General features: G+C 33.3%; 3 non-coding genes across 3 annotated transcripts; 1 reads left to right on the top strand and 2 right to left on the bottom strand.

The window, feature by feature from the left end:
• Positions 1–14,972: 14,972 nt before the first annotated feature.
• Positions 14,973–15,045, bottom strand: TRNAF-GAA (transfer RNA phenylalanine (anticodon GAA)). Its single transcript has one exon. It is a non-coding gene; the product is annotated as a tRNA-Phe (tRNA).
• Positions 15,046–16,881: 1,836 nt separating this feature from the next.
• On the top strand, positions 16,882–16,954 carry TRNAT-UGU (transfer RNA threonine (anticodon UGU)). Its single transcript has one exon. It is a non-coding gene; the product is annotated as a tRNA-Thr (tRNA).
• A 1,105-nt stretch (positions 16,955–18,059) lies between these two features.
• Positions 18,060–18,147, bottom strand: TRNAS-GGA (transfer RNA serine (anticodon GGA)). Its single transcript has one exon. It is a non-coding gene; the product is annotated as a tRNA-Ser (tRNA).
• Between the last annotated feature and the right edge of the window lie 7,489 nt (positions 18,148–25,636).

Raw genomic sequence — 25,636 nt, 5'->3', positions numbered from 1 at the left:
AAAAAAAGAATATAGCAACTGAAAAATTGTGAAAGATAAAAGAAAAAAAAGATTATTTAGTTGTAAAGCAATAAAAATATATAGATAAAAGAAAAGGTGAAAGAAAGAGATTAAAATATATCAATGATATAGAATTCGAATATGTAAAGGTCTATGGGTCATCTCAGAAAAGATAGTGTATTAAAGCATCCTTAAAAATAAAAAAGAATAATATATATATTTTTTTTTTATTTTTAATGTCAATAAATTAAGAGCTCTGAATCAAGAAAAACTGATAATATTGATTCACGAAAAAAGAAATGAATATTCTATTCTAAAAAAATTTTATTAATTTTTAGCTATGAGAAAGGCTCCATTGTCGAATTAAAACCTAACCATTAATCGAGAGGCGATGGGAACGACGAAACCTGCAAATACTTAAGACTTAAGATTTTATTAAAAAAATCTTAAAGAAAACAAATCTTAATGATTTCTTAGGTGGGATGGCGGAAGAAACCTAAAAACAATCCATTTTTTAGGAGTTGTACCCTACATTAACATCTGAATTTCATTACATCTGAATTTGAGAATAAAAGAGTAAATATTCGCCCGCGAGAATTTTTCTTTTATTGAATTTTTTTATATTTTTGCCAATTCTAAGAATCGATATTGAAAACAAGATCTAAAAATTTCGAAGATTGTATGAAATCTCAAAAAATACCGAGATTTCGTTATTTACTAAACATATGACTATTTCTATTATTTTATCGATTAGATAGAATCTATATCCATATAGATATAGATATTTGAATTACTTCATTCGCGAGGAGCCGTATGAGGTGAAAATCTCATGTACGGTTCTGTAATAAAGATGGAATTGAAAAACAACCATCAATTATAACCCCCAAAGAACCAGATTTCGTAAACAACATAGAGGAAGAATGAAGGGAATATCCTATCGAGGTAATAATATTTGCTTCGGAAGATATGCTCTTCAGGCACTTGAGCCAGCTTGGATAACATCTAGACAAATAGAAGCGGGACGGCGGGCAATGTCAAGAAATGTTCGCCGAGGTGGACAAATATGGGTACGTATTTTTCCAGACAAACCGGTTACAGTAAGACCTACTGAAACACGTATGGGTTCAGGAAAAGGATTTCCCGAATATTGGGTAGCTGTTGTTAAACCTGGGAAAATACTTTATGAAATGGGTGGAGTACCAGAAAATATAGCAAGAAAGGCTATTTCAATAGCATCATCCAAAATGCCGATACGAACTCAATTCATTATTTCAGGATAATAAAAGAGAACCAAAGAAAATAGGTCTTTAGAATGAAAAGAAAAAAGGCAATAATAGGTTCCTTTTTTTTTGAACACAAAATATTTTTACTTCCTTTTTTAGATTGAAATAATAAAAAAATGATATGATTCAACCTCAAACTCATTTGAATGTAGCGGATAACAGCGGAGCACGTGAACTGATGTGTATTCGAATCCTAGGAGCTAGTAATCGACGATATGCTTATATTGGCGACATTGTTGTTGCTGTAATCAAACAAGCAGTACCAAATACGAACTTAGAAAAATCTGAAGTGATCAGAGCTGTAATTGTACGTACTTGTAAACAACTAAAACGTAGCAACGGTATAATAATTCAGTATGATGATAATGCTGCAGTTATAATTGATCAAGAAGGAAATCCAAAAGGAACTCGAATCTTTTGCGCAATCGCCCGGGAATTGAGACAGTTAAATTTCACTAAAATAGTTTCATTAGCACCTGAGGTATTATAAGAGGAAACCACGATATGGATATATTCTTTTTTTGTGAAATAGATAAATGTATCTATTTTATCTCAAAAATATATCTTTTGTAATAATTATTATTTTGAAGAATTCGTACTTATAAGTTTTAGAAGTAGCCATTTTTCTTTATTTCAGATTTATACTTGAAAACCTAAACAATATCTATATCTATCTATATATAGATATGGGCGAACGACGGGAATTGAACCCGCGCATGGTGGATTCACAATCCACTGCCTTGATCCACTTGGCTACATCCGCCCTTATAGTAAAAATGATCTATATCTCAAATTCTACCTTTTCATTATCCTTTTTTTTCTAACAAAGGAAAAAAAAAAAGATAAGGAATCATTAAATCAATCAAAAACGTATGTATAAATCTATAGAAATCTAAAAAAAAGATTACTAATCCAATATCCAATATAAAGGAGCAATATTAACAAAGTTGATATTGCTCCTTTATTTTTAAACAAAAACTCGTCTACTTTAAATTAAGATCAAAATTTTATCCATTAACAGATGGAGCTTCCATCGCAGCTAGATCTAGAGGGAAATTATGAGCATTACGTTCATGCATTACTTCCATACCAAGGTTAGCTCGGTTAATAATATCAGCCCAGGTATTTATTACACGACCTTGACTATCAACTACGGATTGGTTGAAATTAAAACCATTTAAGTTGAAAGCCATAGTGCTGATACCTAAAGCGGTAAACCAAATACCTACTACAGGCCAAGCAGCTAGGAAGAAATGTAAAGAACGAGAATTGTTGAAACTTGCATATTGGAAGATTAATCGGCCAAAATAACCATGAGCAGCTACAATATTATAAGTTTCTTCCTCTTGACCAAATCTGTAACCTTCATTAGCGGATTCATTTTCTGTGGTTTCCCTGATCAAACTAGAAGTTACCAAGGAACCATGCATAGCACTGAATAGGGAGCCGCCGAATACACCAGCTACACCTAACATGTGAAATGGATGCATAAGAATATTATGCTCAGCCTGAAATACAATCATAAAATTGAAAGTACCTGAAATTCCTAGAGGCATACCATCCGAAAAGCTTCCTTGACCAATAGGATAGATCAAGAAAACAGCAGTAGCGGCTGCAACAGGAGCTGAATATGCAACAGCAATCCAAGGACGCATACCCAGACGAAAACTAAGTTCCCACTCACGACCCATGTAGCAAGCTACACCAAGTAAGAAGTGTAGAACAATTAGTTCATAAGGACCGCCGTTGTATAACCACTCATCAACAGAAGCTGCTTCCCAGATCGGATAAAAATGCAAACCTATAGCCGCAGAAGTAGGAATAATCGCACCAGAAATGATATTGTTTCCATAAAGTAGAGATCCAGAAACAGGCTCACGAATACCATCAATATCTACTGGAGGGGCAGCGATAAAAGCGATAATAAATACAGAAGTTGCAGTCAATAAAGTAGGAATCATCAAAACACCAAACCATCCAATGTAAAGACGATTTTCGGTGCTGGTTATCCAATTACAGAAGCGACCCCATAGGCTTTCGCTCTCGCGTCTCTCTAAAATTGCAGTCATGGTAAAATCTTGGTTCATTTAATCATTAGGGACTCCCAAGCACAAAAATTCTCTATAATGCGAGAATTTGAGGACTTGTTATTCAACAGTATAACATGACTTATATACCAGTGTCAACCAATACTAATATCCATAGTATGTTCTTATTCATTAGTATGTTCTTATTCATTTCGGTTTATCCGAATTTACCTTGTTTATCCCATTTCATTGATTCATAAAAAAAGTTTATTTTCTATATATCATTCTATTTATAGAAATAGAGAATAGAAATATAGATATAATACAACATCGATCTACAAAAATGAGTTGCCCGGGACTTGAACCCGGAACTAGTCGGATGAAGTAGATAATTTATTCTTGAATAAAATTCAACAATAGAATAAAACAAGAAAAAATCCCTCCCCAAGCCGTGTTTGCAGTTTTCATTGCACACGGCTTTCCCTATGTATACATCTAAACCTTAATTACTTGCCTAGCAAAAGACTCTAAGAAAGTGAAATATAATATTTAATTCATTAACCCCGAATCTTGACTCTGACTACATGAGCATTTCAAAATCCTATATATAGATATAGAAGACTAAAAAAAATGATTTTTTTATCCTCATTGAATAAAAAGAAGGAAGTTCGTTTTATCAATTTACACCGATTTAAAAAATAACATAACCTATTTTCAATTATAAATAATTGACGAAATCGTTTCTTAAAAGAATATCCAAATACCAAATACGACCTCTATAAAACCTACGCAAAGTAAAAGAAGTTCTTGGAAAAATCAAAGAAAAAAGATCTTCTTCTGTAAAAAATTCTTGCAATAATTTTTCTGAACTTAATTTTTTCAAATAAATGCGCACAGTACTTTTATGCTTACGAGCCAAAGTTTTTATACAAGAAAACCGAAGTATATATTTTATTTGATAGAAACTCTTTTTTTTTGCAGATCCATTGTAATAATGAGAAAAATTTCTGCATATGCGCAAAAACCGGTCAATAATATCAAAATCAGATAAATTGGCCCAAACCGGCTTACTAATAGGATGACCCATTACATTACAAAATTTTGTTTTAGCCAATGATCTCATTAGAGGAATAATGGGAACTATTGTATCAAGTTTTTTTATAACAATTTTAATAAGAAATGAATTTTGCAACATTTGACTTCGTACTACTGAAAGATTTAGTGGAATACTTAAAAAATAGCCTAAAAAGTGAAATGAATACTGAGATAATTCGTTTATATAGATCGTTTCTAGTCCAGCCCAAATATCAAAATGACATTGCCATAAATATATAAAATAGTATTTCCATTTATTTATCAAAAAAGGAGTATTCTTTAAAACCAGAATTGATTTTCCTTGATATCTAACATAATGGATGAAAGTATCCTTAAAGAAGAAGAAAGTATATGAACAATTCTTAGTAGATACTTCTACAAGATGTTTTATTTTTTCATAGAAAAAAATTCGCTCAAAAAAAACGCGAAAATGTTTTAACTGTAACTGAGAGGATTTGTTACGTAGAAAAAGAAAGATAGATTCATATTCCCATACATATAAATTATATAGGAACAAGAAAATTCTTCGATTCCTTTTTGAAAAAAAAGTAAAAATCCATTTTTTTGGAGGAAAAAGACTATTCCAATTATAATAGTAATAAAAAAACAACCTTATTAAATGAAAGAAAGAGACATCTTTTATCGAATATCGCAGGATTTGAACCAAGATTTCCAGATGGATAGGATAGGGTATTCGTATATCTGACTTATGATTTAAATATATCAGTTGATCTTCGAAAAAGGGAAAGATCGAATGAATTGATTGAAAATTTTTATAAGATTTTACGATTTCTAATCCCCTTAAGGAAGAGCTAAATAATTGTAGAGAAAATAGAATCTCCACGACGATACCAAAACCTTCTAATATTATTTGAGAAAAAAAATGATAATTATAACCCACAAAAGTATTTTTTTTAGAATCATTAACAAAAAGAATGAAATGAGTCTGTTGATACATTCGAGTACTTAAACGTTTTACAATTAGTAAACTAAATTTATTGTTATAATCGACATTTTCTATAAAAAAGGACTCATGAGCATAAGCTAGTCCATAAATAGATTCCCGAAAAAAAAGTGGGTATAGGATGTCCTGGTATCGAGATCTACGGAGTTCTAAATATGCTTGATATTGCTCCATTAAAAAAAAAAAAGTCTATTTGGTCAAACAAAGAATCAGAGATTCATTGGATTATCAAATGATACATAGTGCGATATGGTCAAAACAGAAAATTATAGGTATAAATATATACCTAGAGAAGTAAAACCCATTAACGGACTCTCTCTAATCGATTTTTTGCCTAATTTTTGTTCTAGGATAACGAGCTAATTAAGAATCCTTTATTTTTTTTTTACCTAATCGCTCTTTTGATTTTGGAAAAAATATCTTTATCAATATACTCTTTCTTTTACACATTTATCGCTACCCCAAAATACCAAAAGATAATGGAAAATAGCTATATAGTTAGGACTCATAACAAAAATAAACCATTCACCAGAAAAGCTTTTCCCACATCAAGCACTAACCTATTTTTAACGTACAATTAGATGGGGTAATGATCCAAATAAAAAATAAATGAAAGCTCGATGCTTTTTGTTTCCCTATTAGAATTAGAACCACCAAGTTCTATCCCTTTATTAATCAAACCCAACGGAATTTTTTTTGTTACGAGCCAAAAATTCAAACAAAAATTTGAGCTGGATCCTAAAAGAATGAAATATTTTTAGAATTCTTCATTGATACGACATGCTACTTTTTCCAGTCATTCCTTTCTGGATCAGTCGTGGTTTTACAAGCTCTACCGATAGTATCGACGAACCCATTGCTTCATAGAAATGCGTAAAAAATAGAGTCGCTCTTAAAAGCCGAGTACTCTACCATTGAGTTAGCAACCCCATTACAATTTAAAAAATAAGGTGGATATTTATACCCAATCGCAATCAAAAAAATAAAATTACAAAATTGAATTGTCTAAAAAACTAAAAAAAGATATACCACCTATTTAAATACTATGTTCTTGAAATACTATGTTAGAGTTATCCATTATTATTATATATATAAGACTATATATATATTGGTATATATAGATCTAATATTTTCGTATATATATTCGTGTTTACCTTTCAATTCACTTACTTATTCATTAACAAAGTTTTTCTTGTTTGTCTCGCAGAAAGAAAACCAATGAACCTACCATTTGATGAAGTAATAACGCCTATTTAACGTAAGTAAGGTGATCAATTTATTCACGATCGGATTATATTTATTTGATACAGTGTTGTCAATATTAGTATTGAAAAAAAAATACAATCGAATAAATACAATCGAATTAATAAGATTTTCAATCTTATTAATTCGATTATTAGTATTATGTTAGAATTACTTATAAGAAAAATTATTTAAATATATATATATCTTTTTTTATTCTAAAATGATATTCTAAACTAAAAAAACGTATAAAATTATAGAAATATAGAAATCAATAGGAAAATACAAATTTCATATAGAAATGGAACAACTTCCCTATTATGTGAAATTCACATCGAAAAAGGCAATAGCCAGTTTCCCTTATAAATTGTAATCACTTTTTTCGTAAAATATCGTCTACTTACTATGCTTCTATTCCAATACGAAAGATAGAAATCTGTTTAATAATTAAGTATCTTTGTATTCGGCTCAATCCTTCTTTTAGGAAAAGATTGTGCCGAGTTTAATTGCAATTAATCCAAAGTATCCATTGCTTCGAATTCAAATAGTATCCATTGCTTCGAATTCAAATTTGATCTCCTTCCATACTTCGCAAGCAGCAGCTAATTCAGGACTCCATTTGCTAGCCTCACGGATAATTTCATTACCTTCACGAGCAAGATCACGTCCTTCATTTCGAGCCTTCACACAGGCTTCAAGAGCTACTCGATTAGCTACAGCACCTGGTGCATTTCCCCAAGGGTGTCCTAAAGTTCCTCCGCCAAATTGAAGTACGGAATCATCTCCAAAGATTTCGGTCAGAGCAGGCATATGCCAAACGTGAATACCTCCCGAAGCAACAGGCAGAACACCTGGTAGAGAAACCCAATCCTGAGTGAAATAAATACCACGACTTCGATCTTTTTCAACAAAATCATCACGCAGTAAGTCAACAAAACCTAAAGTGATATCTCTTTCCCCTTCAAGTTTACCTACTACGGTACCGGAGTGAACATGATCTCCACCAGACAAACGTAATGCTTTAGCTAATACACGAAAGTGCATACCATGATTCTTTTGTCTGTCGATAACTGCATGCATTGCACGATGTATATGAAGAAGTAGACCATTATCTCGGCAATAATGAGCCAAGCTAGTATTTGCAGTGAATCCCCCTGTTAAATAATCATGCATTACGATAGGAACGCCTAATTCTCTGGCAAATACAGCTCTTTTCATCATTTCTTCGCATGTACCCGCAGTTGCATTCAAGTAATGCCCTTTGATTTCACCTGTTTCAGCCTGTGATTTAAAAATCGCTTCAGCACAAAATAAGAAACGGTCTCTCCAACGCATAAATGGTTGGGAATTCACATTTTCATCATCTTTGGTAAAATCAAGTCCCCCACGAAGACATTCATAAACAGCTCTACCATAATTCTTAGCGGATAACCCCAATTTAGGTTTAATAGTACATCCTAATAGGGGACGACCATACTTGTTCAATTTATCTCTCTCAACTTGGATGCCGTGAGGCGGACCTTGGAAAGTTTTAATATAAGCGGTTGGGATTCGCAAATCCTCCAGACGTAGAGCACGCAGTGCCTTGAACCCAAATACATTACCGACAATAGAAGTAAACATGTTAGTAACAGAACCTTCTTCAAAAAGGTCTAAAGGATAAGCTACGTAAGCAATATATTGATTTTCTTCCCCAGCAACAGGTTCGATGTGATAGCATCGTCCTTTGTAACGATCAAGACTGGTAAGCCCATCGGTCCACACAGTTGTCCATGTACCAGTAGAAGATTCGGCGGCTACCGCAGCACCTGCTTCTTCAGGTGGAACTCCAGGTTGAGGAGTTACTCGAAATGCTGCCAAGATATCAGTATCTTTGGTTTCATACTCAGGAGTATAATAATTCAATTTATAATCTTTAACACCAGCTTTGAACCCAACACTTGCTTTAGTCTCTGTTTGTGGTGACATAAATCCCTCCCTACAACTCTTGAATTAAGAATTCTTGAAACAATAAGGTCTACTCGATATGACTTAGGAGTTAATGAAATCTTTTACAAAAATCAACTACTATTATCAATTAATCCCAAAGGTTCGTTATGTTATTATTAAATTAAACGATGGTATTTGATTTGTCAAATACATCATTATTGTATACTCTTTTCTATGTATGGCGCAACCCAATCTTTTTTTTTTTTCAATTTGATCTTATTTTTTAATTTTGAAATCGAAAGATCTAATCTAAATAATAATAATAATTTATTCTTAATCTTGACAGTGATATATGTTGTCTATGTAAATCCTAGATGTAAAAATAGGCAGCTTTCTCCCCGGAAAATAAAAAAAGAGGTCAAAAAATAGGGAAACAGAGGGTAAGTCTAAAAAATTGTCTACTGAGGAAATACGAAAGCCAATGATAAAAAAAATGAATTCTAAATTAAGGTACAGGTTCGAATTCCATACAGAATATAGATGATATTTTCTAGAATGATAGAAAAAAAGAAAAGACTTTCGAAAGATTTTATCCAATTGAAATTTTCAAAATAACTGCAGTAAGCTTAAGAATTCAATAATTGAATTTGAATAAGTAAGTAAACAGTTAAAGAGGATTGATGGAATAGTACCAAAAAAATGGAGTACTAACTCCCATTTCTTATTTCTTTTTGAATTAACCGATCAACTTGCTTTCTTATCGAACATTTCTTTTTGATTTAAAAACTTTTTCGGAAAAAAAAATTGGCTTTTGATATGCGAATAAATCCTCCTACTTCCGGTCCTGAAGTTTCTTCGATTGAAAAAAAAAATCTGGGACATATTGACCAAATAATTGGTCCGGTACTAGATGTAGCCTTTCCCCCGGGGAAGATGCCTAATATTTACAATGCTCTGGTAGTTAAGGGTCGAGATACTGTTGGTCAACAAATTAATGTGACTTGTGAAGTACAACAATTATTAGGAAATAATCGAGTTAGGGCTGTAGCTATGAGTGCTACAGATGGTCTAATGAGAGGAATGCAAGTTATTGACACAGGAACTCCCCTAAGTGTTCCAGTAGGCGGAGCAACTCTAGGACGAATTTTCAACGTGCTTGGAGAGCCGATTGATAATTTAGGTCCTGTAGATACTCGTACAACATCTCCCATTCATAGATCTGCGCCTACCTTTATACAATTAGATACAAAATTATCTATTTTTGAAACAGGAATAAAAGTAGTAGATCTTTTAGCTCCTTATCGTCGTGGAGGAAAAATAGGACTTTTCGGTGGAGCTGGAGTGGGTAAAACAGTACTTATTATGGAATTGATCAATAACATTGCCAAAGCTCATGGAGGTGTATCTGTATTTGGCGGAGTAGGTGAGCGTACTCGCGAGGGAAATGATCTTTATATGGAAATGAAAGAATCTGGAGTAATTAATGAACAAAATATTGCAGAATCCAAAGTAGCTTTAGTATATGGTCAAATGAATGAACCACCCGGAGCTCGTATGAGAGTTGGTTTAACTGCCCTAACTATGGCGGAATATTTTCGAGATGTCAATGAGCAAGATGTACTTCTATTTATCGACAATATCTTCCGCTTCGTTCAAGCAGGATCTGAAGTATCTGCCTTATTGGGTCGAATGCCCTCTGCTGTGGGTTATCAACCCACTCTTAGTACTGAAATGGGTTCTTTACAAGAAAGAATCACTTCTACCAAAGAAGGGTCCATAACTTCTATTCAAGCAGTTTATGTACCTGCCGACGATTTAACTGACCCTGCTCCTGCTACGACATTTGCACATTTAGATGCTACTACTGTACTATCAAGAGGATTAGCCGCCAAAGGTATCTATCCAGCAGTAGATCCTTTAGATTCAACCTCAACTATGCTCCAACCTCGAATCGTTGGTGAAGAACATTATGAGACTGCGCAACGAGTTAAACAAACTTTACAACGTTACAAAGAACTTCAAGACATTATAGCTATCCTTGGCTTGGACGAATTATCCGAAGAAGATCGCTTAACCGTAGCAAGAGCACGAAAAATTGAGCGTTTCTTATCACAACCTTTTTTCGTAGCAGAAGTTTTTACCGGTTCGGCTGGAAAATATGTTGGTCTAGTAGAAACAATTAGAGGGTTTAATTTGATTCTTTCTGGAGAATTAGACGGTCTTCCTGAACAAGCCTTTTATTTGGTAGGTAATATCGATGAAGCTACTGCGAAGGCTACGAACTTAGAAACGGAGAGCAATTTGAAGAAATGACTTTAAATCTTTGTGTATTGACCCCCAATCGAATTGTTTGGGATTCAGAAGTGAAGGAAATCATTTTACCTACTAATAGCGGACAAATTGGAGTATTACCTAATCATGCGCCTATTGCCTCAGCTGTCGATATAGGTATTTTGAGAATACGTCTTAAAGACCAATGGTTAACAATGGCTCTGATGGGGGGGTTTGCTAGAATAAATAATAATGAGATAACTGTTTTAGTAAATGATGCGGAAAAGGGTAGTGACATTGATCCACAAGAAGCACAGCAAACTCTTGAAATAGCAGAAACTAATTTGAATAAGGCTGAAGGCAAGAGACAAACAATTGAGGCAAATCTAGCTCTTAGACGAGCTAGAACACGAGTAGAGGCTATCAATGTTATTTCATAACAAGTTGAAATTGATGCGTCCCAATATCCGAAAACAATAAAAAGAAAAAAGAAAACAGTCAGAAGAAAAAAGTAAGTAGAAAAGCTTATTAGATACCACAGTCAAAGGTATCTAATAAGTTATAACTATACCTTACCTACTATTGGATTTGAACCAATGACTCCCGCCGTATGAAAGCAATACTCTAACCACTGAGTTAAGTAGGTAATTTAGGACTCCTCCTCAAAAAAAAAAAAAGAAGAGTACCCATCTATCAGATTAATTGATTATAAATGTAAAATTACTGATAAGCAATACCAACCCCCGTTCAAGGGATTCGATCATGTAATATTCATCTTGACAAGCAATTATCTTCATACTATGATAAAATATGTATCAAAAACACAAGGGCTGTAGCTCAGTTAGGTAGAGCACCTCGTTTACACGAGCGCCAATGCTTTTTTTCAGAGGAGTTCATCTTGTAATTAAAAAAGTTTATCTTATAGTAAGAAATCGGTGTCTTACTCCATTTTAAGGAACAAAACAAGAGAACACTAGCCTGACAAAGGGTTTAGCCATAAAATCGAATCCATAATTGATTTGAGATATTGATAAGGTGAATACCCATTTCTCGTCAATGCTAAACATAAAGGGTATAGGGACCTAAAAAAGATTATCTTTTCTTCCTATTTTATGAACTTTAAGGTGTATGAAGTGTCATTTCTTATCTTCTATTTTAATTTTAGTAGGTGGATAAAGAGTCCATTTAACTTAAGTTGATCTAGGCCAGAAGCAGACCTACGTCAAGATAATCCTTCTTTGAAACACTTTGGTAGTGCTCTTTGATTGTTATACAAATAAAAAAGAAGAGCATAGGGAATCATCTCTTTATTCTTTACTGTAAAAAAAAAAAAAGATGGTGGACTAACTAATATTTTTATCAGTTAATGAAAAAGCTCAATGCAAAAAAAAATGCATGTTGGGTTTTGAAAACAATTTAAATCATTTAGATAATAATTAGTTTGATCTGTTTTACCGAGAAGGTCTACGGTTCGAGTCCGTATAGCCCTAATATTCCTACAGATACTAATAATATTAATACTATTTTGGATCGAATAGATCTCATTACTAAGACTATTACTAAAAAAAAAACAATTTGTAACTTTCTATTCGAACATATTCATATTCGATAGAATAATATTAATATTAGTATATTCAGCTAGTCTAAAAAAATGGAGACTTTAGACTAAAAATGAAAATGAATTTGGTATATTTTCTACATTCAGAGGAGTACTTTTATGTTTCTTCTTTACGAATATGATATTTTTTGGGCATTTCTAATAATATCAAGTTTGATTCCTATTTTGGCATTTCTAATTTCTGGAATTTTAGCCCCCATTAGCAAGGGACCGGAAAAACTTTCTAGTTATGAATCCGGAATAGAACCAATAGGCGATGCTTGGTTACAATTTCGAATCCGTTATTATATGTTTGCTCTCATTTTTGTTGTTTTTGATGTTGAAACGGTTTTTCTTTATCCATGGGCAATGAGTTTCGATGTATTAGGGGTATCCGTATTTTTAGAAGCTTTCTTATTCGTGCTTATCCTAATTGTTGGTTCAGTTTATGCATGGCGAAAGGGGGCATTAGAATGGTCTTAATTCTTGACTATTTAGACAATTAGAAAAAAAAATATTGAGACAATTATGAATTCCATTGAGTTTCCCTTACTTGATCAAACAACCCAAAATTCAGTTATTTCAACGACATTAAATGATTTTTCAAATTGGTCAAGATTATCCAGTTTATGGCCGCTTCTTTATGGTACGAGTTGTTGCTTCATTGAATTTGCTTCATTAATAGGATCACGATTCGATTTTGATCGTTATGGACTAGTACCACGATCGAGTCCTAGGCAGGCGGACCTAATTTTAACAGCGGGCACTGTAACTATGAAAATGGCCCCTTCTTTAGTTCGATTATATGAACAAATGCCCGAACCTAAATATGTTATTGCTATGGGAGCCTGTACAATTACGGGGGGGATGTTTAGTACCGATTCTTATAGTACTGTTCGAGGCGTAGATAAGCTAATTCCTGTAGATGTATATTTGCCGGGCTGTCCACCTAAACCGGAGGCCATTATAGATGCTATAACAAAACTTCGTAAGAAAATATCTCGAGAAATATATGAAGATCCAATGAGTTTTCAACGAGAGAATAGATGTTTTACTACCAACCATAAGTTTCATGTTGGATACAGTACTTATACTGACAATTATGGTCAAGAATTTTTCTATCAACCGCCATCTACTTCAGAGATATCGTCTGACACATTTTTTTAAAGTACAATAATAAAAAGCAATTCCTTTTTTAAAAATTTCATCGTATTTTAAAAATTTCATCGTAATAGAAAATACTAATACCAAACTCATAAAAAAAATTTAGGAGAAGCAAAAAATGCAAGGTCGTTTGTCTTCTTGGCTAGTCAAACATGGACTAATTCATAGATCCTTGGGTTTCGATTACCTAGGAATAGAGACTTTACAAATAAAGCCCGAGGATTGGCATTCCATTGCTGTCATTTTATATGTATATGGTTACAATTATCTACGTTCTCAATGTGCCTATGATGTAGCACCCGGAGGACTCTTAGCTAGTGTATATCATTTTACAAGAATAGAGTATGGTATAAATCAACCCGAAGAGGTATGCATAAAAATATTTGTATCAAGGAAAAAATCCCAGAATTCCTTCGATTTTTTGGGTTTGGAAAAGTGCGGATTTTCAAGAAAAGGAATCTTATGATATGTTGGGAATCTCTTATGATAGTCATCCGCGTCTAAGACGTATTTTAATGCCCGAAAATTGGATAGGATGGCCTTTGCGTAAAGATTATATTGCTCCAAATTTTTATGAAATACAAGATGCTCACTAAATGATAAAAATAATAAACTAATCCAAACTTCTGCAACCCCAGTCAAAGAATATAAGTACATTCTGTTATAGATCAGACAAAATAATTGATTGACATTAAATCAGGCAGAGTAATGGAAGTTGCATTCAGATATTATTATGTGAGAAATCACAAAATTCAGAAATAATAGAATGAATAATTATAGGGTTTAAAATAGGATGGATAGGAGTTTCTTAAGATTCTAAAACAAAAACAATACTGAGTTCTTATCAGCCAAGCCAATAAAAGAAATAGGATGAACTGCAAAAATTCTTTATCTTTATAATAAACTAATTCTTTATCTTTATAATAAACTATATAACGTGCACATCACCATCAATTATACGGCCACGAAAAAAAAAACACAAAGAAAAGGGCTCGATTCTATTTTGGTAATCCTTCTCAGATGAATTCTTAATATTCTCACTCCACCCCAGAACTTCGACTTTTAGGTCTTTTAACCAACTAATTAAACCACTCGAATATTATGGAAATAGAAACCTTTTTTTGTATCGCAGAAAAAAAAGGAAAAAAATAGATAAAGAATTCATTATCTATATATCTATATCTATATATATATAGATACTATAGATAAGCGAATATACCTAATAAAAAATTGCATCTATTCTTTAATCATCTAGGAAAAGTATATCTACAGATACCTAAATAGATCAAAGAAATATGTTATGTATCAGAATCTAGAAGAACACAAATTTGTATGAGTATCTATCCCCCATATTCATTAAAATGAATATGGGGGATAGATACTCATACAAATGAATCTTGTGTCAGGAACCAGATTTGAACTGGTGACACGAGGATTTTCAGTCCTCTGCTCTACCAACTGAGCTATCCCGACCATTCTTGAAGCTTAATACTTTGATTTTAAAAGATTTTTAAAATCTATGTTAATGAATCTATATCAACTAAGTAAAAAAAAAGTTTGTAAGTGAGTTTCCGCAGTAATAATTATTTTTTATTGTTAATCGTTAATTACGCATATGAAAATTCCTTGCTAAAAAATAAGATATTAATTTATACATTTCTGATTAAAAAAAATTCTATGTGTTTCACATATATATTTATATCTATTCCAAAACTCGTCCCTTGTCATTATGATAGATAAGAAAATTATGATAGATAGGAAATTGATGAAAATAAAAATTCCAATTTCGTTGGGAAATAATAAATCGAATAAAACACATAAATAAGGACTTCAAGATAGAGAGGATATAGGAAAAAAATTAGAAAATGAAAAAGTATTTTTGGGGATAGAGGGACTTGAACCCTCATGATTTCTTAAGTCGACGGATTTTCCTCTTACTTTCAATTTCATTGTTGTCGGTATTGACATGTAGAATAGGACTCTATCTTTATTCTCATCTGATTTATCAGTTCTTCAAGGGTTTTAGCCGATTATGATGAAGTGAATAATTTCATCAATAAATATTCCATCTTTTCTTCAACTTCGAATTGATTTGATTCACATTTTTCATTTGTGAATATTTTTATCACAAATAGATCTTCAATAATAAAATAAAAAGTAACAAATTGAAAGAGTATTTCAGTATATATATATGTTTCTAAATGTTTATCTTTGATCCATTCCTGTAATTTTGGTGAAAGGATTCTTTTACTAATGCAATAAAAAAAGTCGTCAATTTCGTTTGTTAGAACAGCTTCCATAGAGTCTCTGCACCTATCCCTTTTTTATTATCACTTTCTGAATTTTTATTTGTTTTCAGAAAACAGGATTTGGCTCAGGATTGCCCATTGTGAATTCCAGGGTTTCTCTGAATTTGAAAATTATTACTTGGTAAGTTTCCATACCAAAACTCAATCCAATTAAGTCCGTAGCGTCTACCAATTTCGCCATATCCCCATCTTTTTTTTTATTTGAATCTGATTATAATAGAATGCTTTTTTTTTCATTTCTATTATGAGAATTATGCGGGAACTTTTGAATTCATTAAATACATATTATTTTATTAAATATTAAAAACCCCTTTCTCCAATTTTATAGATTTTATTTCATCTATATTGGATACCTTTATTTGTTTGAATCAGAACTAATTCTAATATCTATATATTAACAATTCAATATACACAGATATAGACCACATATCTACTTATCTTCTATGTACCTACTTATCTTCTTTTTTCATACAATTTAGAATACTCGAATGGTCGATTCTTTTTTTTTTTTTGTTTTTGCTTAAAAAAAAAAAGAAAATAAACAATCCATTTATTCATATACAATTTATATAACTAAAACGAATCTAGTGGCTAAAAAAAACCATTCTTTTAATTGAATATAATATAGAATTAGACATTTACTTAGAAATATGGAATTCCTTAATAAATATTTACTAAAATTTATATTTATTCAAATTTACTTTAAGTACTAATAAATAATCTTTTTGAAAGAAATCAATTTAATAATATATATCTAGAATAGTAGATCGAAATAAATTATATTAAATAAATTATATTAATATAATATTAATTATTATCTTGCACTTTATGTTATCAGATAAAATAAATAATAGAAATAATAAAAATTGGGTTTGATTTTCTATATTTTCTTTCTCTATTTTTGATGTTTGTATTAATTTGAATTTTGTTATAAATAACTAAAAATTGATAACTAAGATCCCATTCAATTCTTCTGCATATGTATATTTCGTTTACATTAGCCGGTTTAGCTCAGAGGTTAGAGCATCGCATTTGTAATGCGATGGTCATCGGTTCGAATCCGATAACCGGCTTTTCTCTATTTGTTTTTTACATAATTGATAATATCTTTTTTAGAAATAAAAAATTGGGAGAGTTCGATCTCTGCGGAAGAAATCAAGAAATTAACCTACTTTTTTGTATTCTTTTATATACAATAAATTCGGATATTGATAAAATTCATCTAATTCTTCTTTGTACTATAAAACTTTAGTAGATTTCGCTTCATTTAGAATTCTATAATATTTTTCATTTCGTTTAGTTTTCATTTCGATTTATAAGATTTTTCATTTTAAAAAAGGAGTTTTTATGTCACGTTACAGAGGACCTCGTTTCAAAAAAATACGTCGTCTAGGATATTTACCAGGACTTACTAGTAAAAGGCCAACAGTCAAAAACGAATTTCGAAATCAATTGCGCTTCAGTAAAAAATCTCAATATCGTATTCGTTTAGAAGAAAAACAAAAATTGCGTTTTCATTATGGTCTTACAGAACGACAATTGCTTAAATACGTTCGTATCTCCGGAAAAGCTAAAGGATCAACTGGTCAGGTTTTATTACAACTACTTGAAATGCGCTTGGATAACATACTTTTTCGATTGGGTATGGCTGCGACTATTCCTCAAGCCCGCCAATTTATAAACCATAGACATGTTTTAGTTAATGGTCGTATAGTGGATATACCAAGTTATCGTTGTAAACCTCAAGATATTATTACAGCAAAGGATGAACAAAAATCTAAAACTCTTATTCAAAATTATTTTGATTCAGCCCCCCATGAGAAATTGCCAAATCATTTGACTGTTCACCCTTTCCAATATAAAGGTTTAATTAATCAAATAATAGATAATAAATGGGTTGGTTTGAAAATAAATGAATTACTGGTTGTAGAATATTATTCTCGTCAAACTTAAACTTAACTAAAATAACAAGAGTTTTTTTTACAAGGATTTTCTGCTATTCATATATCATAGACATGGATATGCGAAAATTTTTATTCCTTGCCCACCCGTTATCCACTATTTTTTGTATTACCGAAAAATGAGGAATATAAAGTTGTCCATATCAACAAACAAATTTGAAATATGAAATAATGGTATGCATTGGGATGAGTAATATTGATGAATTTGGTAAAGATTCGGAAAGAGAGGGATTCGAACCCCCGGTAAACAAAAAGCCTACATAGCAGTTCCAATGCTACGCCTTGAACCACTCGGCCATCTCTCCTATATAATGATGCCCAGAAACCGGTTGAATGTTGAATAGTGAATCAATCCTATTTTTCATAAATGCATAAAACCTATTCAAACTATAAAAATACAAAGTAAAATTAAAAAAAAACCTCCTACAAGGTCTTAGGATAAACAAATTTGATTGATGAGTTCATTTTTACGTTATTTCGCACTGTATTATAATTATACAATTCCTTTATTTGTGGGATTGATTTCTCACACCATGATTAATTAAATTATAGAATGGATTTCTACCTATGCCTAGATCTCGGATAAATGAAAATTTTATAGATAAGACCTTTTCAATTGTAGCCAATATCTTATTACGAATAATTCCGACAACTTCAGGAGAAAAAAGGGCATTCACTTATTACAGAGATGGTGTGATTTGATTCCATTTTTTTTGACCGATTTCGGTCAAAAAAAAATGGAATGGAAAAACCCCACGCGTGTTGAAGGTGAAATTTGTAAATAAAAGGATTAATTCCTTCTGTCGTGTATCCTCGATTAATGAAGCCTTATATGCTTGAATTTTAGGTTTCTAGTATTAAGCGAAAGGTTATACCTATACTTATGGGGTTAGGTCAACCCCAAATTACTAGTACTGATAGGCAACATTGGGAAAGAAGCACTACGCTTGGGAATCAAGGACACGAAAACTTTGTATCTATCTATATCCATGGCTTATCGAGATTGGGACTAACAGGAATGGTTGGGACAATAAATATCCATCTCGTTCATATTTTGGATACCCATAGAACCATCGAAGATTATTGAGGTGACTAATTCCAGGAAATTAAGCAGCGTAGAGGACAAAGAAATTGTTGAAGTTCTTATTTTTTTTTATCAAGTACCTACATACTTAATGTTAAGAAATAATTTTTGACAGGAAGGTTGGCTAGAGATTTATTGTAAAAACACTAGCTCTGTTCAGTTGAGAATGAGAATACTGGAATATTTTTTGATTTGATGGATTTTTCTCATTACACACATAAGGGGGGAGCCGTATGAGATGAAAATCTCACGTACAGTTCTGGAGCGGAGATTCTTTGAACCGAATGACGACCGTAACGGATGTCAGCTCAATCTGAAGGAAATTATGCAGAAGCTTTACAGAATTATTATGAGGCTATGCGACTGGAAATTGATCCCTATGATCGAAGTTATATACTTTATAACATAGGCCTTATTCACACAAGTAACGGAGAACATACTAAAGCTTTGGAATATTATTTTCGGGCGCTCGAACGAAACCCATTTTTACCCCAAGCTTTTAATAATATGGCCGTGATCTGTCATTACGTGCGACTATCTCCACTATAGAAAGAAAAAAGAAAAGAACAAGCAAATCCACAAATTTTAATATAAGAAATATAGAAATATAAATAATTATAAATAAGAAAGGCTTTCTACATATATATCGTTCAAAACAACGATTTTTATCAGCTGTAGCAAAGAAACTTCATAGAAGTAAAAATATGAAGAAATCGATATGTCTAGATACCCTCTTTTTCTATGGATAAAAGATCTAATTGATAAAGGAAGCATCGTAAGGATCAATTAACACGGTTTTCAATCGATATAATAAAAACTGCTTCCTTATCTCATGATAAATAAAGAAGTCAGGAATCCACTTATGTAATAAAAAGGATCCCCTGGTATTTTGAGCAGCGGTGTAGTATCAAATCCCAAAGATAGAAAGTATTTTCTCTTTACTTATAAGAACTTATAAGATAAGAAAGAAAAAACTTTTACCAAGATTCTATAGAAATGAATCTATCATATATTTTTGTATATGATATATAAAATCGAGATAGTTACCTTTCAGAAAATTAGAATTAGGGCGTTAATGCCAATGCTTGATTCCCTTTTCTGAAGGTAGGAGAAAAGATAAAACTAAAAAAAAAGATGAAATTCTTTGAAATTCTTTATTTATTAGTAAAAATGAAAGTTTGAAACTCATATTAATAATTTCTTTTTTTCTTTTAGTTAACTTCAAGATAATAGAACAAAAAAAGAATTGACTACTGAGCCGTATGAGTCAGGAAATTCTCAAGTACGGTTCTAAGGAAAGGAATTGACTCACCTATTTCGACCGAGGAGAACAGGCCATTCGGCAGGGAGACTCAGAAGTTGCGGAGTCTTGGTTTAATCAAGCCGCTGAATATTGGAAACAAGCTATAGCTCTCACCCCCGGTAATTATATTGCAGCACAGAATTGGTTGAAGATCACAGGGCGTTTTGAATAAGAACACTCTGTTTCTTTTTTTTCTTATATATTTATCTATCTATATAAAGATATAGATAGATAAATATATATTGTTATAAATTCTTGTTTCTTGTCCCTATCAAATTCAAAAATCATTTCTATAGGAACGACCAATCACATAATTTAAATATATCCCTTCTAATTTTGTTCGATTTTGTCTAGTATTTCATAGAAATAAACGAGATGTGGATACAGTAGATAATTTTCTCCTTTTTTCTGTTATTTAAACTAATATTCAATCAAATTAAGAAAAGAGACCTTCAAAAAAAGAAATAAAATATAGGTATATTGCCTAATAATGAATGCTAATGCCTGCTCAATTTGAAATAGAGTACATACTTATACTTTATCTAAAAAAAAAAATAAAATCTAAGGAATAGAATTAGAATAAAATCTGAATACATTTGATTAGGCTGCACGAAAAATTATTGAACTTCCATTCAGAGTTCCCAAAAAGGTCTTAGAAGATTAAAATAGGTCCGTTGAGCGCCTCACTCTTATGTCATAATAGATTCGAACACTTGCCCCGAATTGACTTCGAGATCATAATTGTTCTAGTGAAAAACTAAAGAAATGAAATTTACTAAGATATCCAATACATGAGAGATAGGAGAGAACAAAACTCAATAGAAACATCTCTAATAAGTTCACTAATTCTGTTTTATGTTGGCAGGTCTCTTTGTATGTGTTGTCTGGAAAGAGGAGGACTCAATGATTATTCGTTCACCGGAACCAGAAGTTAAAATTTTGGTAGATAGGGATCCTATAAAAACTTCTTTTGAGGAATGGGCAAAACCTGGTCATTTCTCAAGAACAATAGCTAAGGGACCAGATACTACTACTTGGATCTGGAACCTACATGCTGACGCTCATGATTTTGATAGCCATACTAATGATTTAGAGGAGATTTCCCGAAAAGTTTTTAGTGCGCATTTTGGCCAACTCTCTATCATCTTTCTTTGGCTGAGTGGCATGTATTTTCATGGTGCTCGTTTTTCCAATTATGAGGCATGGTTAAGTGATCCTACTCACATTAGGCCTAGTGCTCAGGTGGTTTGGCCAATAGTGGGTCAAGAAATATTGAATGGTGATGTAGGGGGGGGGTTCCGAGGAATACAAATAACCTCTGGTTTTTTTCAGATTTGGAGAGCATCTGGAATAACTAATGAATTACAACTCTATTGTACTGCAATTGGTGCATTGGTCTTTGCAGCCTTAATGCTTTTTGCTGGTTGGTTTCATTATCACAAAGCTGCTCCAAAATTGGCTTGGTTCCAAGATGTAGAATCTATGTTGAATCACCATTTGACAGGGCTCCTAGGGTTGGGGTCTCTTTCTTGGGCAGGACATCAAATACATGTATCTTTACCGATTAACCAATTTCTAAATGCTGCAGTAGATCCCAAAGAGATACCACTTCCTCATGAATTTATCCTAAATCGGGATCTTTTGGCTCAACTTTATCCGAGTTTTTCCGAGGGAGCAACCCCATTTTTTACCTTGAATTGGTCAAAATACGGAGAATTTCTTACTTTTCGTGGAGGATTAGATCCAGTAACTGGAGGTTTATGGCTGACCGATATTATACACCATCATTTAGCTATTGCAATTCTTTTCTTGATAGCGGGTCACATGTATAGGACCAACTGGGGTATTGGTCACAATATAAAAGACATTTTAGAGGCACATAAAGGTCCATTTACAGGCCAGGGTCATAAAGGTATATATGAGATTCTAACAACGTCATGGCATGCTCAATTATCTATTAATCTAGCTATGTTAGGCTCTTTGACCATTGTTGTAGCTCACCATATGTATTCTATGCCTCCTTATCCATACCTAGCTACTGACTATGGTACACAACTGTCATTGTTTACACATCACATGTGGATTGGTGGATTTCTCATAGTCGGTGCTGCTGCGCATGCAGCGATTTTTATGGTAAGAGATTATGATCCGACTATTCGATACAACGATCTATTAGATCGTGTCCTTAGACATCGTGATTCAATCATATCACATCTTAACTGGGTATGTATCTTTTTAGGTTTTCACAGTTTTGGTTTGTATATTCATAATGATACCATGAGCGCATTAGGGCGCCCTCAAGATATGTTTTCAGATACTGCTATACAATTACAGCCGATCTTTGCTCAATGGATACAAAATACCCACGCTTTAGCACCTGGCACAACAGCCCCAGGTGCAGCAACAAGTACCAGTTTGACTTGGGGAGGTGAAAATTTAGTAGCAGTGGGCGGTAAAGTTGCTTTGTTACCTATTCCTTTAGGAACTGCGGATTTTTTGGTCCATCATATTCATGCATTTACAATTCATGTAACAGTATTGATACTCTTAAAGGGTGTTCTATTTGCTCGTAGTTCACGATTGATACCGGATAAAGCAAATCTAGGTTTTCGTTTCCCTTGTGATGGACCTGGAAGAGGGGGGACATGCCAAGTATCCGCTTGGGATCATGTCTTCTTAGGACTATTTTGGATGTACAATTCAATTTCCGTAGTTATATTCCATTTCAGTTGGAAAATGCAGTCAGATGTTTGGGGTAGTATAAGTGATCAAGGGATAGTAACTCATATCACAGGAGGAAATTTTGCGCAGAGTTCCATTACCATTAATGGGTGGCTTCGTGATTTCTTATGGGCGCAGGCATCCCAGGTAATTCAGTCTTATGGTTCTTCATTATCTGCATATGGTCTTTTTTTCTTGGGTGCACATTTTGTATGGGCTTTTAGTTTAATGTTTCTATTCAGCGGGCGTGGTTATTGGCAAGAACTTATTGAATCCATTGTTTGGGCTCATAATAAATTAAAAGTTGCTCCTGCTACTCAGCCCAGAGCCTTGAGCATTGTACAAGGACGTGCTGTAGGAGTAACACATTACCTTCTAGGTGGAATTGCCACAACATGGGCATTCTTCTTAGCAAGAATTATTGCAGTAGGATAATAGCTAGGAGGATTTGAAAATCATTATGGCATTAAGATTTCCAAGCTTTAGTCAAGGCTTAGCTCAAGACCCCACTACTCGTCGTATTTGGTTTGGTATTGCTACCGCACATGACTTCGAAAGTCATGATGATATTACTGAGGAACGTCTTTATCAGAATATTTTTGCTTCTCATTTCGGGCAATTAGCAATCATTTTTCTGTGGACTTCCGGGAATCTCTTTCATGTAGCTTGGCAAGGTAATTTTGAGACATGGGTACAGGATCCTTTACATGTAAGACCTATTGCTCATGCAATTTGGGATCCTCATTTTGGTCAACCAGCTGTAGAAGCTTTTACTCGAGGGGGTGCTCTAGGTCCTGTTAATATAGCCTATTCTGGTGTTTATCAGTGGTGGTATACAATCGGTTTACGTACTAATGGGGATCTTTATACTGGAGCTATTTTTCTATTAATACTTTCTATTATATCTTTAATAGCAGGTTGGTTACACCTACAACCAAAATGGAAACCGAGTGTTTCGTGGTTTAAAAATGCCGAATCCCGCCTCAATCATCATTTGTCAGGACTATTCGGAGTAAGTTCCTTGGCTTGGACAGGGCATTTAGTTCATGTTGCTATTCCGGGGTCCAGGGGGGAATCCGTTCGATGGAACAATTTATTAGATATCTTGCCGCACCCCGAGGGATTAGGTCCATTTTTTACAGGTCAGTGGAATCTTTATGCTCAAAACCCAGATTCCAATAATCATATATTTGGTACCCCTCAAGGAGCAGGAACTGCTATTCTAACACTTCTCGGAGGATTTCATCCGCAAACTCAAAGTTTATGGTTAACTGATATTGCACACCATCATTTGGCTATTGCGTTTATTTTTCTAGTTGCTGGCCATATGTATAGAACTAATTTCGGGATTGGTCACAGTATTAAAGATCTTTTAGAAGCACATACTCCTCCGGGGGGTAGATTGGGGCGTGGGCATAAGGGTCTTTATGATACAATCAATAATTCAATTCATTTTCAATTAGGTCTTGCTCTAGCCTCTTTAGGGGTTATTACTTCCTTGGTAGCACAACACATGTACTCTTTACCTGCTTATGCGTTTATAGCGCAAGACTTTACTACTCAAGCTGCCTTATATACTCATCATCAATATATAGCAGGCTTCATTATGACAGGGGCTTTTGCTCATGGAGCTATCTTTTTTATTAGAGATTATAATCCAGAGCAGAATCAAGATAATGTCTTGGCAAGAATGTTAGACCATAAAGAAGCTATCATATCCCACTTAAGTTGGGCTAGCCTCTTTCTGGGGTTCCATACTCTGGGACTTTATGTCCATAACGATGTCATGCTTGCTTTTGGTACTCCGGAGAAACAAATTTTGATTGAACCTATATTTGCCCAATGGATACAATCTGCTCATGGTAAAACTTCCTATGGGTTCGATATACTTTTATCTTCAACGAACAGTCCGGCGTTCAATGCGGGACGAAGCATATGGTTGCCTGGTTGGTTAAACGCTGTAAATGAGAATAGTAATTCTCTATTCTTAACAATAGGGCCTGGAGACTTCTTGGTTCATCATGCTATTGCTCTTGGTTTACATACAACTACTTTGATTTTAGTAAAAGGTGCTTTGGATGCGCGTGGTTCTAAGTTAATGCCTGATAAAAAAGATTTTGGTTATAGTTTTCCTTGTGATGGCCCGGGACGAGGCGGAACTTGTGATATTTCCGCTTGGGACGCATTTTATTTGGCAGTTTTCTGGATGTTAAATACCATTGGATGGGTTACTTTTTATTGGCATTGGAAACACATTACACTATGGCAGGGTAATATTTCACAGTTTAATGAATCTTCTACCTATTTGATGGGATGGTTAAGAGATTATCTATGGTTGAACTCTTCACAACTTATCAATGGATATAACCCTTTTGGTATGAATAGTTTATCAGTCTGGGCATGGATGTTCTTGTTTGGACATCTTGTTTGGGCTACTGGATTTATGTTCTTAATTTCTTGGCGCGGATATTGGCAGGAATTGATTGAAACTTTGGCATGGGCTCATGAACGTACACCTTTGGCTAATTTGATTCGATGGAGAGATAAACCAGTGGCTCTTTCCATTGTGCAAGCAAGATTGGTTGGACTAGCCCACTTTTCCGTAGGTTATATATTTACTTATGCAGCCTTCTTAATTGCCTCTACATCGGGCAAATTCGGTTAATTGAATTCTTTATTATATATA

Source organism: Vigna unguiculata, unplaced genomic scaffold (genome assembly GCF_037176805.1).
Source record: "Vigna unguiculata cultivar grain cowpea cultivar isolate G323 ecotype 2 unplaced genomic scaffold, ASM3717680v1 ptg000214l, whole genome shotgun sequence".
Taxonomy (NCBI): Eukaryota; Viridiplantae; Streptophyta; class Magnoliopsida; order Fabales; family Fabaceae; genus Vigna; species Vigna unguiculata.
The sequence above is the reverse complement of the archived record's forward strand: the minus strand, read 5'-3'. Positions and strand labels throughout refer to the sequence as shown.